Genomic DNA, 14,366 nt, shown 5'->3' with positions numbered 1-14,366 from the left:
AGGCCAAAGCATACACTTGGGTCAGGCTCAGTGGGATGGTAGAGTGAGTAAAAATGAATAGCAATGAATAAAAGAGCCCTTCCCAACTGCCAGATGAAGGAAGACAGTAACATGCAATGGAAAGTAGGCACTTTTGGAGGCTGAGTGGAGGGAACAGAGGGCATGGAGACCTTCTTAATTATTTATAATGAAGATGAGTCACGCTACACCCACTGCTAATAATACTCCTCCATAAGAAGAACAACTGTTATTTCCATTTGTCCAGAAAACAAACTGGTGTGCAAACTTGTGCATTTTGCAGCATTTAGTCCAGTACTTGGTGTACAGCAGGTACTCAACAGATTGCAGTTAAATGAATGAAATGTGCTCACTTTGTGTCCGACACTGTAGAAAATGCGCTTCATACACCATTTCATTTAAAACAAACAATAATCTTATGGCAGAGGCAATAAAAGTATCCAGTTTCCCAGATGAGAAAACTGAAGTGGGTGTAAGTTATTGCCAAAGTCCCACAGGAAGTAGAGGCAGGTTCTGAATGGTATGGTTTTCTTGCCTCATGCTAAGTCTGGCAAACTGCCTTCCCTTACTTCCTCCTCATTTCTAGCAAAATCCCAGCCCAGTTGGTTGGAACCTGGGAGCTCCCACTGCCAGTCTTTGGGCTGCTCCTGGAGCTTGCTGCCTGCAGAGACAGGTGTTCTGAAATGAGACTAGAACTGACAGCTCTCAGGTGTTCAGCCATTGGCTGGCCTTGCTACCTGGCCTGCTTCATTGATTGGCTGGATATGGTCTCCTTCTGAAATTAGGGCTCATGTGGCTGCTAACACTGAATCCGCAGAGTGTGGCCAAGTTGTCCTGCATAACAGGTCTAGGCTCATGCCTCCCTGCCACCTGCGCAAGCGATTCTGCTCGTTTAGCTTTCCCTTCCACCCTGCCTACCACTGCATCTTTTTTTTTTTTTGAGAAGGAATTTTGCTCTTGTTGCCCAGGCTGGAGTGCAATGGTGTGATCTCAACTCACTGCAACCTCCACCTCCCAGGCTCAAGTGATTCTCCTGCTTCAGCCTCCTGAGCAGTTGGGATTACAGGTGCCTGCCACCATGCCCAGCTATTTTTTTGGTTTTTTTTTTTTTTTTTTTTTTTTTTAGTAGAGACGGGGTTTCACTATGTTTATCAGGCTGGTCTCGAACTCCTGACCTCAGGTGATCCACCCGCCTCGACCTCCCACAGTGCTGGGATTACAGGCATGAGCCACCATGCCCGGCCTGCATCTTTTTATTTATACTGTTATTAGTATTCTCAGTGTTTTGTACCTGCCTCCTCCAGTAGACTGTGAACTCCCAGAGTTAGGGACCTCATGATATGTCTCCCTGGATCCCTGTGCCCATATGGAATGCCATATGTCTAGATAGGGTGGGAGTTTCACAGGGTAGTTCCAATATAGGTTCTGCCCTTTACTGGCCATCTTAGGCCAATAACCTGTTTCTTCAGTTTTCTCATCTGTAAAGAAGTGGGGGGTAAAAATAGGTTGTATCTGATTAACTTAGTTAATATACATAAGGACTTAAAGTGGTGCCCAGCACAGAGAAGCTGTGTCAGTGTGAGTCATTATTTGTAGTGACCACAGGGCACTTTTCCTTTGTTCCATTTTTAGGGTGTTGATAGTCTACATGATACATTTTCACACCCAGCCATCGGCTTCTTGGAGTTTTCCTCTGATTGTTTCTTATGGGGAAGTAATTGGTTTTTTTGTTTCAGTTACATTTTGTAAACTGTCACATTAAGGATAGGTAAGATGCTTGTAGCTTTTAACCTGGTTTGAGTTATGGACTTCTTCACAATTATCTGATGAAAATTATGTCAGCCTCTGCCCTGCAAATGCACATGGGCTCATACATGCAAAGTACTACTTACTGATGTTAGAGGTTTCACAGTCTCACTACCAGCAATGGCTCTGCGGTCAAGAATACCAGGCTTGACTCCAGATACAGCTCTGTCACCAATGTGCTGTGTGTTACTGAGCAACAACTGTCCCTCTCTGGGTTTCTGCACAATAAGCAACAATCGAATCTCTATGGACTCTTCTAGCAGGGGACATTCCATGCTTTCCATTCTCTGCTTTGCCAAGCAATAACTCCCTTCTAAATCCCATTAGATCAGATGGGAGGGGAACAAAACAAAAACAACCAGAATACATTGCAACTAAAAGCTTTCTCTTCTCTTCATAGAGCCTTTTAGATATGATAGACAGGGAGAAAGCTTCGTAAATCCCTAGTAAGCCAGGAGCTTGACTAAAATGACTGTGAGGTGGGATGGGAAGCGCAGTTTGCCTCCTTACCTTCTATGGCTGGAATCAGGCTTGTCGACAGTCAATAGGATGGCACTCTGCAAAACACCCTATCCCAAAACAGAGGTGGAGGGCTCAATGGCTGCAAGTGTGATGGCAACCAAGCCCTCAGGGGCCTGCTCTCCCCACCCCCTGTTCCTTGAGCCCCTTGAGAATTATGGACAGCTGGGGGCTTGGGAGCATGTTTCAATGTAAAAGAAAGTAAGGCCAAATGCTTACAAAAGGTCAAATATTTTATGTCCTTTCTCCCCAGTACCAATGTATACCTGGAAGGTGGAGAAGACAGAATGACAAGTTTAGAAAATGGAGAAAGAGGAATGGATTTATATAGAAAGCTGACCCCTGAAAATAAATCTTTAGGCTCATGCAGCTGAGCTAGCTTCTGCTAAGCAAGCAGTGTGTCAGTAGACATGTAGCCAGCGTTTACCATCTGCTTTGTATATGCAAGCTCAGGCCCGATGGGCTCCTTGACAATAATAAGGGCAAAACCAATAATGGCCAATATTTATTAAGTATTTATGTGCCAAGTATTTATGTGCCTAAATGAAATGTGTTATCTCATTTATTCTCTCAACAATCCTGGGAGGCTGGTTCTGTTATGGGCCTGATTTTGCAGACAAAGAAACTGAGAAAAAGAGTGAGTTAGTTTGCCTAAGGTCATATAGCTAGCACGTAGTGGAGCCAGAATTTGACCCACATCTCTCTGATTTCAGAACCCTTTCCTAAAGTAGTCAATATTAGCCTCCAGATGAGGAGATTAAGGATCAGAGAAGTAACACAAGGAAAGAGAGAATCAACCTTTATTTAGAACCTATTTGAATGCAGCCCTTTACTTGGTATTTGACATCTGTTATGGCATGTATTCCCAGAAAACCACATGAAGGAGGTATTGATATTTTGACTTCACAGATGAGACTCCTAAGGCTCAGACAGGTTAACTAAGTTTACCAGAGTCACACAGTAATTGTCCTAGATGGGATTCTTACTAAGGGCAAAGTTGCTTCTCTGCAACTTCTTTACTTTAGAGCCAGATTGATAGGCATAGAAAAGGTAGGGGAGTCAGGGAAATTAAAGTTGCAAAAGTGACATGAGAGGGTTCCGTGTGGAGCTGAGAGCTCACTGGGTAGGGAGATAAGACAGGAAGGAGGGGCAAGGACCCAACCAAGTAGGCCAACAGAGCCTGAAGTGAAGGGAGTGAAGGGTACACCTGTTCAGTGCCAACAGCCTCCCTGCTGTCACAAGAAAAGGAGCTGACCATGGTTAAGAATGGCAAAGGGCATTCTAGGGTGGGGACACATGCATACTCAGGATGGACGGGCTCCAGCTACAGGAGAGTTCTGTCATGCAGTTTGCTCCACCACTTATTCATTTACCCATTCATTCCTCAGCTATTTTCTGAGTGTCTGATGTGGGTTAGGCACTGTACTGCCCTGAGGATGTAATGGTGAGTGAAACTGACATTGTTTCTGCTCTCTGGAACTGGCAGTTGGTTGGGAGGGGCAAGAATCAAATAATGACACAATTATTATTAATTGAATGATTATACAAATGAATTTAGCATTGTAAATTGAGATAAGTGACATAAAAAGGGACACAATTCCATGAGCGCACCATGCTTCCATCCAGCTGTACCCTAGTGTATTCGTCCATTCTCACACTGCTATAAAGAACTACTGGAGACTGGGTAATTTATAAAGAAAAGAAGTTTAATTGACTCATAGTTCCACATGGCTGGGGACACCTCAAGAAACTTACCATCACGGTGGAAGGCGAAGGATAAAAAAGCACCTTCTTCACAAGGTGGCAGGAGAGACAGAGAGCAAAGGGGGAAGAGCCACACACTCATCAAAGAAACCAGATCTCGTGAGAACTCACTCACTATCTCTAGAACAGCATGGGAGAAACTGCCCCCATGATCCCATCACCTCCCACCAGGCCCCTCTCCTGACATGTGGGGATTACAATTTGAGATGAGATTTGGGTGGGGCCACAGGGCCAAACCATATCACCTAGAAACTGGTGCTTCAGAGTTGGAAAAGATTTGTAGGTGTTTTCCTGGTAAGGCTCTATCAAAGGGACCATGATGTGCAAAGGTCCTGTGGTGGGGGGTGCTCTCCAGGAGCTAAAGGGAGATCAGAGCAGCTGGTCATTGAAGGGTGGGGTGTGAGATGTGGTGGTAAGCAGGGGTCAATTCTGGCAGGACTTTGAGCTTCCCATGTAGTAATTTAGTAATTTGGAAGCCTACTGACAAGTTTCAAGCCACGGTAGGGATGGGGATGGTGGCTTAAGTTCAATGGTAGGCTACAAAGCAAGATGCCTTAGAGAAGCTGGCGCAGGGCAGGTTACCCAGGAAAGGCTCAAGCCTTGGGTAAGAGGCACAAGGGGGAGGTCTGGGACCCAGGAAACAGGCAGAGGCCTCTTTTCTACAACTGGGATGGGACTCAAAGTTAGCAGGAAAGGGAGTAGGGACATCTTTAGGTTGTAATTAAACTAGAGATTCTTGAAATCGCATCTCTCCTCCTTCCTAGGAACTGGATTAACTATGGCCTGCACCTGGGCAGGGACAACTGTGTCTGCAGATGAGGGTCAAGTGATACCCACTGGAAACTGAAGGGCTGCAGGATGGGCCATGGAAAGTTCAGGACGAGCTTGAAATCAGCAAGTGTTCCTGAAGGACCTAGACTTGATCTTGTCTTTAAGGAGCTGTGGAGGGAAAGATGGATAAGGGGGAGGGAGGAATGTACAGAGTAGCGGGCTGATGGATAGGGAGAGAAGCTGTTCTAGGATTATATAAAGAACACCTAGGAGGATGCCCATTTCCTTATCTTTAGTGTATTTCCATTCAGGATCTTCCTAGCGGAGAGCTCACCAAGGTCATTATGATGGGCATATTTTCTTGCAGGGACCTGCCAATTTATCCCATTATAGCTATGCCTCCCCATTCTCTGAAGTCCTTAACAGACATCTCAATTCATCTTCCTTTAAAGCTGAGCCATGGGAAAGGCTCAGTGAATTACAGGGCCAGTACTCTTCTTTCCTTTCCATCCCCCAAATTTTCTACACCCTCAGTTGCCAGAGAACTGCTCACTATCATCACCTGTTCAGAGAAACGCATTAGCTATAGAGCACATTAGCGCAGATATCTTTCTTAGATGCATCTCTTTAGGAAGCAATTCCACCCAGCCTGGGGTCCTAAAGGTAGGAGGTTGGGAAGATTTGTTTTGGTGGAAGAAGGTGTGGTGTCCTAGAAAAAGATAGAATCCCAGACTCTGGTCCTCACTTTGCCATTTCTCATCTCTTTATTCATATAAAATAAAAAGTTTGTTCTAGTATTTCCTAAGTATCAGACATGGACCCTACTTTCAGGACAATAGTAATGATAATAGTAATGTGTCCAATAGTCATAGTAATAGTAATGAGTCTAATAGTAATGATATAATGGTCATATGGGCTTATTTTAGTGCTTCCATTTATTTCATGAAAGGAGTTCAGGGAGTTCGGGGGAAAATAGATTTATTTAATTTTGGGGGTAAATCTAGGAAGACTTCATGGAAGAGTTAGTGTTTGAAGTAAGCCTTGAAGAATGGAAAGGGACTGAACAGATTTAATGCATCATCTGGAATGTGCTGCTTATCCTTCTTGTGTGAAAGTTTCTGTCCAGATCTATTAAATGAAGAAGCTTGAATCTATGAGTGAAATTAATCAACTTTTAGTGAGCACGTATTACAAAGCAGAGACTGAGGTAGACACAAGTAGTAAAATGATGGAGTAGGTGGGATCTCTTAGCAAGCAGCCCCCAAAGACATCACAATATGCAGCATGAGGGCCACTTAGGAAGCCATCTGCTTACCAACTTCTGCCTTTCCCAGATATGACCAAATCTTATTTCAGGACCAAGGTCAGCACCTCAGTCGGCCTCTTGGGAGTCATCCTAGGTTCGACTACCACTGAGTTGTTTGTCTCCAGACATGTTTGAGGTGTTTCACAGACATGATAAACACCATTGTGTCTGGTAAGGGCAAAATTAGAGTGTGGAAAATTCTTGCAAGAAAATGGGCATGATTTTGGAGGGAATAAAAACATGAATAAAAAATTGTGCTGAACAAAGATAGATGTTGTGGTCTATATGGGATGATTTGATTGAAGAGATAACTCTGAAGAGTAGAATGTATACCATGTAGACATGCAAGAGACCATGTCCCCATAGTTGTCACTCAGGAAAAATAACAATATCAATACTATTTGAAATTTGCAAGGCAATTTCTTCATGTTCTACTTATATATTAGCATGTTTATTCCTCACAAAAATATTTGGGATGTAGGTGCTACTATTACCATTATCTCTTTTTTATAGGTACAGAAACTGAATCGTAGAGTGGTTATGCAACTTGCTAAAGTATGTGGTTATAAAAAAGCACCCTTCTCCCTCTCCAGTAAATATACAATATTTAACACATATTGAATCTGTCCTGCGTGCCAGGAATTGTTCTAAGCTCCCTCTATTCACTCGTTTCTACATAACTTCATTTTGTTCTTATCACAACCCTATGGGATAGGCTCTGATTATGGGTCTCACTCTGAGACTGAGACAAGTAAAGTAACATGTCCAGGGAACTGGGGCTGGGAAATGAATCTAGTTTGCCTAATTCCAGAAGCTTCTTTTATATAGCAGAACATTAAGGCAGTGGCGATGTTTACGGAGAGGACAAAACCAGTCTGATAAATTCTCAAGAGGTAAAACCCAAATGGTTGTTTGGCTGAAGGCACAGAACAGGGAGAAGCTGAGGTTTCTATACAATTTCTTCCAGCTTTCTCTCTCTGCCTCAAAGAAGGAAAGCAGATGTGGGGGCGGGGGGGCGCATGTTGAGCTGTCTGGGGCTTTCAAAGCAAAGACTGAACCAGCCCAGGATCCCAAAGGCTGGCTCTGGTGTGTGCCCAACTGCTGACTTCAGGCAAATTATTTTTACTTCAATAATTCTGTTTCCTCATCTGGAAAATAGAGGAAATAAGATCTTCTTTCCACTTACTTCACGTCAGTGTTTTTCAGATAAAAGACTGAGTTACGCAGAACATCATGTCTCAATTGCTGTGGGGGAGAGTGCAAGCATGAAAGACTGACATCGGCAAATTCATTCATTCATTCACTCACACATTCAGTTATGGGATCATAAACTCCTTGAGCTAGAAGGGATCTTTAGGGCTCATTTCACCAACTTCCCCAAATCAAGAATCCCACCTAAGGTATTCTGGGGTTAGCCTTTGTGTGAACACCTCCAGTGATCCCTCTATGCTGGCCTCTCAAAGATACTCTTCCCAATGTTAAAAAAAAAAAAGCTGTCAATGGGCAAAGTTATCCACCCATTTAGCTGGAAGTTTCTCTTTCTTCTATTCTTATTGTTTGCTCATTTTAAACATAATTGTTGATTACCCAGCTATGTGCCAGACACTGCAGAGGAAGCAACCATTAACATTGCCCTTGGGGATATTCTAACATGGTTGAGAATATAGAATGAATATTCCTAAAGATCTACACAATAAACAAAAAAAATAAGAGTTATCAGAAGGCTAATCCCTGTAGGGGTCACCTGGAAGGTATGGAGGATAAACATAAGAGGGTATCAGAGGAGAAAGAGAAGCTGGTGAGTGACTGGGAAGATCTGCTTGAGGTGAAACTTCAGGGGTGTCTTAAAAGAAGAGTTAAGGCTGGGCATGGTTGTTCATACCTGTAATCTCAGCACTTTCGGAGGCTGAGGCGGGTGGATCACCTGAGGTCAAGAGTTCGAAACCAGCCTGGCCAACATGGTGAAACCCCGTCTCTACTAAAAATACAAAAATTAGCCAGACATGGTGGCGGGCACCTGCAATCTCAGCTACTAGGAGGCTGAGGCAGGAGAATCACTTGAACCTGGGAGGCAGAGGTTGCAGTGAGCCGAGATTGCCCCACTGCACTCCAGCCTGGGTGACCGGCAGCCTAGGCAGGTGGAACAATGGAAGCAAAATGCAGGGACAAGAATGCAGACAGGCTACATATTCTGTTCTTCAGAGTTATACCTATAGTGTGAGGAGAGAGGTTAGACCCAAGATTGTCTCTAGATTTAAGGCAAGAGAGGAAGCTAAATGGATTAGGTTGTGAGGAGCCTAGAATGGCAGGTGCAGACCGTGGGATTTAGTGGAATGTAATGTGTCCAGTGGTTAAAATCTGGAAACTAAGAGTTACATTGGCTGGAGTGAAGCCCTGCTTTTACCCCCTATAGCCAGTGGCCCGGTGCAAATTCCTTAACATTGCTAAGCCTCATTTTCCCATCTATAGAGTCAATGACAGCACTCACCTCACAAGGCTGTCATGAAGATAAAATGAGATACATGTGCAGGTAAAATGCTCAGCTCAGATGGAGGCACATGTTGAGCAGTTAGTGAATATGAACTGCTACTGTTGTTATTGGTGCTTTTGTTATCTGACCTATCCTCTTGGTAATGTGGAGCCACTAATCCTCTGTAAGCTTCAGGTGAGCATGTTTTTCTTCCTAGTGATAGCCATTTATCTAAGACTCAAACTGGTAATTGGGCTATTCTCCTTTGATTGTGTCAGATCCCTTTCTGGCAGGAGATGGTAATGACCCAGGAAATGGCCAAGAGATCTTTTAGTTAAGGGAAAGAGGCAGAAACCAACAGACCAGAGTGAGAAATGTAGCTGTTCATCTCAGCTCTGTCACCAACCATGGGTGAGTCTCCTATCCTCTCTTGCCCCATTTTCCCCATTTGTCAACTGAGGGTCTTTGTCCTGGTAATCACTGAGATCATCTCCTTCTGCACTCTCTGTGAGTCTGGCTGCAATCCGGCCCAGAAACACAGTCTGTGAATCACTGTGGCTTGTCTCTCTATGAGGCATAATCATTATTTAAATGAACTCTTGTACTAATCTAGCACTTTTTATACTTCATAAAGCTTTCCTGATATTATCTTACCCGTATCTCATCACAGTTCATGAGATAATTAGGGCAGATGCTCCTAATCTCCTTTGAGAGATGGAATAACTGAGATCTAGAGAGAAGTGAAAGCCTATGGTGCCACAGCCACTGCGTCTCTTGATTTGGGCTTCCCATGCTAGGCTGATTTCATCCAGGGAATCTTTTTTTTTAGTTTGTTTTTTTTATGAAAAAAACTTGTTATTTTGCAAATTGAAGGTTGTTTCTCTTTTTCCAAGTGAAACAATCTATTTAATTTTCTCTCCGACGGTAATTTTTGTTACTAATTCTTCTAAACCCCTTTGCATTGCAGTTGCCAACATTTCAGGTTGCTTGTAGTACAAATATTAATTTGACTAATGAGACTTGAAAACTATCTGATCACATTTTTGAGTTATTACAGTAATATGGAAATTAAAGAAACATACAAAGAATTCAGTAACAAAGCAGTATCAGATATTTCCTCTTGAAGAAAATTTTGATAATGGCTGAGACCTCTGGGTGGATGGGCAGGTTAGACAGGTATGCACACCCATCTAAGATGGTTGAGTTGCAACACTTGAAAACATGATGAATATTGAACACTTGAAATACTGATACTTGAAAACATAGGGTTTAAAAGTGTGAAGGCTGGAAAACTTGGACTAGATTGTGAGTTGGGTCTTTGTCATTTACCAGGTGAATGGGATGGGAGAAGTCATTTAACTTCAGTTCTATTATCTTTAAAGTGGTGGTACTAATAGCAGGTACCTCACAGATATGAGTTGAAGATTAAATTAGGCAATCAGGATAAACTATCCTTCATAGTGTTAGGAACATACTTAGAGCTCAGAAAGATCAGCCGCCATTACTAGTTTAGAACCTAGGAACCCATGTACCTAAGAATTAAACTTGTATGTTACAGTCCCACAGACCTATGTGTCTCAGCTCAGGCCCCTGGCTGGGCTTCTGACCTGCATAGTTAACTATCTTTTCAACATCTCTTTCCAAAAGTCTTACAGGCACATTGATCTAAACAGATTCAAGAGACAACCCATGATCTTCCTCCCAAACAAGCATATGTCCCGGTCTTCATGTCAGTCAATGGCGCTACTCCCTACTCATCTATTTGTTCAGCCAAAAATCTGAGAAAATCCTAGACTTTTGCCTCTTCACCCTGCTGCTCAATCAGAAATCACCAGTCCTGTTAATTCCACCTCCCAGACATGTCTAAATTCTTTCTTTTTTCTCCTACATCCACTGCTATCCACTAGCTTAATAATTACAGTGTCTCATTTTTCCAAAGAAGACATACAAATAGCCAACAGGTATGTGAAAAGGTGCTCAACATCACTACTCATGAGAAACGTGTAAATTAAATCCACAATAAGCTAACACCTCACACCTGTTAAAATGGTTATTCTCAAAGACAAGAGGTAGCAAGTGTTGTCAGGGTGTGAAGAAAAGGGAACTCTTGTACACTGTCAGTGGGAAAGTAAATTGGTACATCCATTATGGAAAATAGTATAGAGGTTCCTCAAAAAATTAACAATAGAGCTACCATACGAGCCAAAAATCCTTCTGCTGGGTATATACCCAAAGAAAATGAAATCAGCACCTTGTAAAGATCTCTGCCCTCCCATGTTCATTGCAACATTTTTCACAATAGCCAAAATATCGAAACAACCTAAGTATCCATCAACAGATGAATAAATTTTATAATGTGATATACACATATATGTAATGGAATATTATTCAACCTTAGAAAAGAAGGAGATGCTGCCATTTGTCACAAACATGGATGAAGCTAGAGGACATTAGACTAAGTGGAATAAGATACAGAAGGGAGAATACTGCATGATCTCACATATATGTGGAATCTCATGAAAAAGTAGACACAAAGAATGGGATGGTAATTATCAAGAGTGGGGAGAAAGGGAAATGGAGAGAAGTAGGTTAAAGGGTACAAACTTGCAGTTATGTATGATGAGAAAGTCCAGAGACCTAATGCACAGCATGAGAACTGTAGTTAATAATATTGCATAATGTACTGAAAGTGTGCTAAGAAAGTAGATTTTAGGTGCTCTTATCACATACACACACACTCACACACACACACGATCACATTCACACAAGGTAACTGTGGAAAGTGACAGGTAGATTGATTAATTTGCTTAACTGTACTAATCATTTCACTATATATGCATATTTCAAAACATCATGTTGTACATCTTAAACATATGGAATACAAAATTTTAAAAAAGGAAACAGAAGAAAAAAATTACTGTCTCATTTGAAACTATTATGATGTCTCCTCTTCCTTTCTTACCCCTCTCTAATCCATTTTTCTCAATCAACCAGATGGGATTTTGAAGTCTCAGGATACTTATTTGTCCCCTGAAGTCCCTCCTTACATATTAGCGAATTTCTGACCACAGTTTTGTATATTTTAACATCCTCCATGACCTCTTCTTGTCCTTCCACTGTGGTTTCTGGTTTCATTGCATGGCTCTGGGTGGAATTTTTGTCTTTTTTTTTTTTGCTTTGTTATATATATTTTTTAATTAGTAAACTTTTAAAGAAAATTTTTATGTTCACAGGAAAATTGAGCACACATTACAGAGAGTTCTCATACACACCCCATTCATTAACACAGTTTCCCCTATCATTGATGTCTTGCATTACTGAGGTAGATTTGTTAAACTTAATTAACCGATATTAATACGTTATTACTAGCTAAAATCCATACTCTTCATTAAGGATCACTCTTGTATAGGTTTGACAAATGCATTGTGTCATGTAACCACCATTGCAGTATCATAAATAATACTTTCAGGCCGGGTGCCATGGCTCACACCTGTAATCCCAACACTTTGGGAGGCCAAGGAGGGCGGATCACAAGGTCAGGAGTTTGAGACCAGCCTGGCCAACATGGTGAAACCCTGTCTCTATTAAAAATACAAAAAATTAGCCAGGCGTGGTGGCAGACGCCTGTAATCCCAGCTGCTCAGGAGTCTGAGGCAGGAGAATCACTTGAGACCGGAAGGTGGAGGTTGCAGTGAGCTGAGATCATGCTGTTGCACTCCAGCCTGGGTGACGAGAGAGAAACTCCACTTCAAAAAAAAAAAAAAGAATAGTTTCACCGCACGAAACTTCTCCGGTGCTGCACTCTCTTTTCCTCCTCTTGTAACCCTAGGAACCACACTGATCTTTTTACTGTCTCTATAGTTTTGCTTTTTTTTTCAGGATGTTATATCGTTGGAATAATACAGTATGTAGCCTTTTCTGATTGGCTTCTTTAATTTACCAGTATGTATTTAAAGTTACTCCCTGGCTTTTCATGCCTTTATGACTCATTTATTTTAATTGCTAAATAATATTCCATTATATGGAGATACCACCATTCATTTATTCATTCACCTTTTGAAGAATTCTTGCTTGCTTCTAGTTTTTGGCAATTATGAATAAAAAGCCGCTATAGATATTCATTTGCAGGTTTCTGTATGGACATAAGATTTCAATACATTTGCTAAATATCTAGAAGCATTATTGTTGGATTCTTTGGTAAGATTGTTTAACTTTGTAAGAAACTGCCGTATGGCTTTCAATGTGGTTGTACCATTTTTCAATCCTACCAACGAGGGACAGTTCCATGTGCTCCACATCCTTGTCAGAGTTTGGTGGTGTCCATGTTTTGGACTTCAGCCACTCTAAGGGATGTGTAGTGGTAGTTCATCGTTATTTCAATTTGCAGTTCTTTAATAGCATGTGATGTGGAGCATCTTTTCATGTGTCTGTTCACCATTTGTCTATCTCTTTGATGAGGAATATGTTCAAATGTTTTGCCCATATTTAATTTGGTCTTTTCTTCTCTTATTGATGAGTTTTAAGAGTTCTTTGTATATGTTCGTTACAAGTCCTTTATCTGATGTACATTTTGTAAATATTTTTTGTCTGTGGGTCGCCTTTGCAATCGCTTAACAATGTCCTTCATAAGCAGAAGTTTTTAACTTTTATGAAGTGCAACTTGATTTTTTTCTGTCACAGATCTTACTTTTTACGTTATATCTAGAAAGCCATTGTCAAATCCAAAGCCATCTTTGGATAATCTTTTATGATTTTTATATTTTACATTTAGGTCATTTTACATTTTTATCCATTTTTGGTGAATGAGTAAAGTCTATGTCTAGATTCGTTTTTTGACATGTGAATCTCCAGTTGTTTCAGCACCATTTCTTGAGATTATTCTTTCTCCATTGAATGTATTTTCCTCTTCTGTCTAAGATCAGCTGAGTATATTTGTATAGGTCTATTTCTGGGCTCTCTGTTCTGTTTTAGTGATCTATTTGTCTATTATTTCTCCAATACTACACTGTTTTAGTTACTGTAGGTTTACAATACATTTTGAAATTGAATAGTGTCAGTCACCTGATTTTGTTATTTTTTGTTGTTGTTCTGGGGTACATGACAACTCTGATGTACAATTGCCATCTCGAAGGTTGAGTCATAAAATATTTTTATAAGCCTCATAAATGTAAGAGTGGTGAGTGACCCTGGTTAGCTATTCCATAAGAAAATTTTAAACAAGTCCTATTTACTTCCACCCTAGGGAGGGAGCAATATTCTCCCCCACGGTCCCACTCTTACATAAGTTGTCTCAGCCTTCTGCCATCCTGTCACTAGATGGGGGCGGTTTACAAGTGTATGTGACAATTGGCCAGCCCTGGGATGGGTTAGTGAGAGTGCCCACATTTGTAGATGGCTCATCTTTTGAGTCCATTTACATTCTTAGTTCCTTCTTTCCATTTTTTTCAGTATGGATCAAGTCACCAATTCACTTTCAGAAATCTTAGGTGAGAATTGGTTACTCTCTGTGTATATACACCCCAGGAGTCTCCAGAGTCCTCCAGGGCCCTCCTGCTATCTCTACCCTCATGGCAGCTTTGGGATGACAGTTCTAATGCCTTCAGCTCAGCTAAGTGTCCCAACTGGAGAGAAAGATGTCAGTTCCCTTCCTGGACTCACATCCAACATCTCAGTGGAGTTCTCTCAGAAATCCTCTCACTTTCCTCTAAGTAG

General features: G+C 41.5%; 1 long non-coding RNA gene across 1 annotated transcript in view; it reads right to left on the bottom strand.

Moving 5' to 3' along the window:
• LOC134730148 (uncharacterized) overlaps positions 1–14,366 on the bottom strand; it is a 124,270-nt gene that overhangs the window by 51,847 nt on the left and 58,057 nt on the right. The gene's annotated exons all lie outside the window — the stretch shown is intronic.

Source organism: Pan paniscus, chromosome 23, assembly GCF_029289425.2.
Source record: "Pan paniscus chromosome 23, NHGRI_mPanPan1-v2.0_pri, whole genome shotgun sequence".
Classification (NCBI taxonomy): Eukaryota; Metazoa; Chordata; class Mammalia; order Primates; family Hominidae; genus Pan; species Pan paniscus.
The sequence above is the reverse complement of the archived record's forward strand: the minus strand, read 5'-3'. Positions and strand labels throughout refer to the sequence as shown.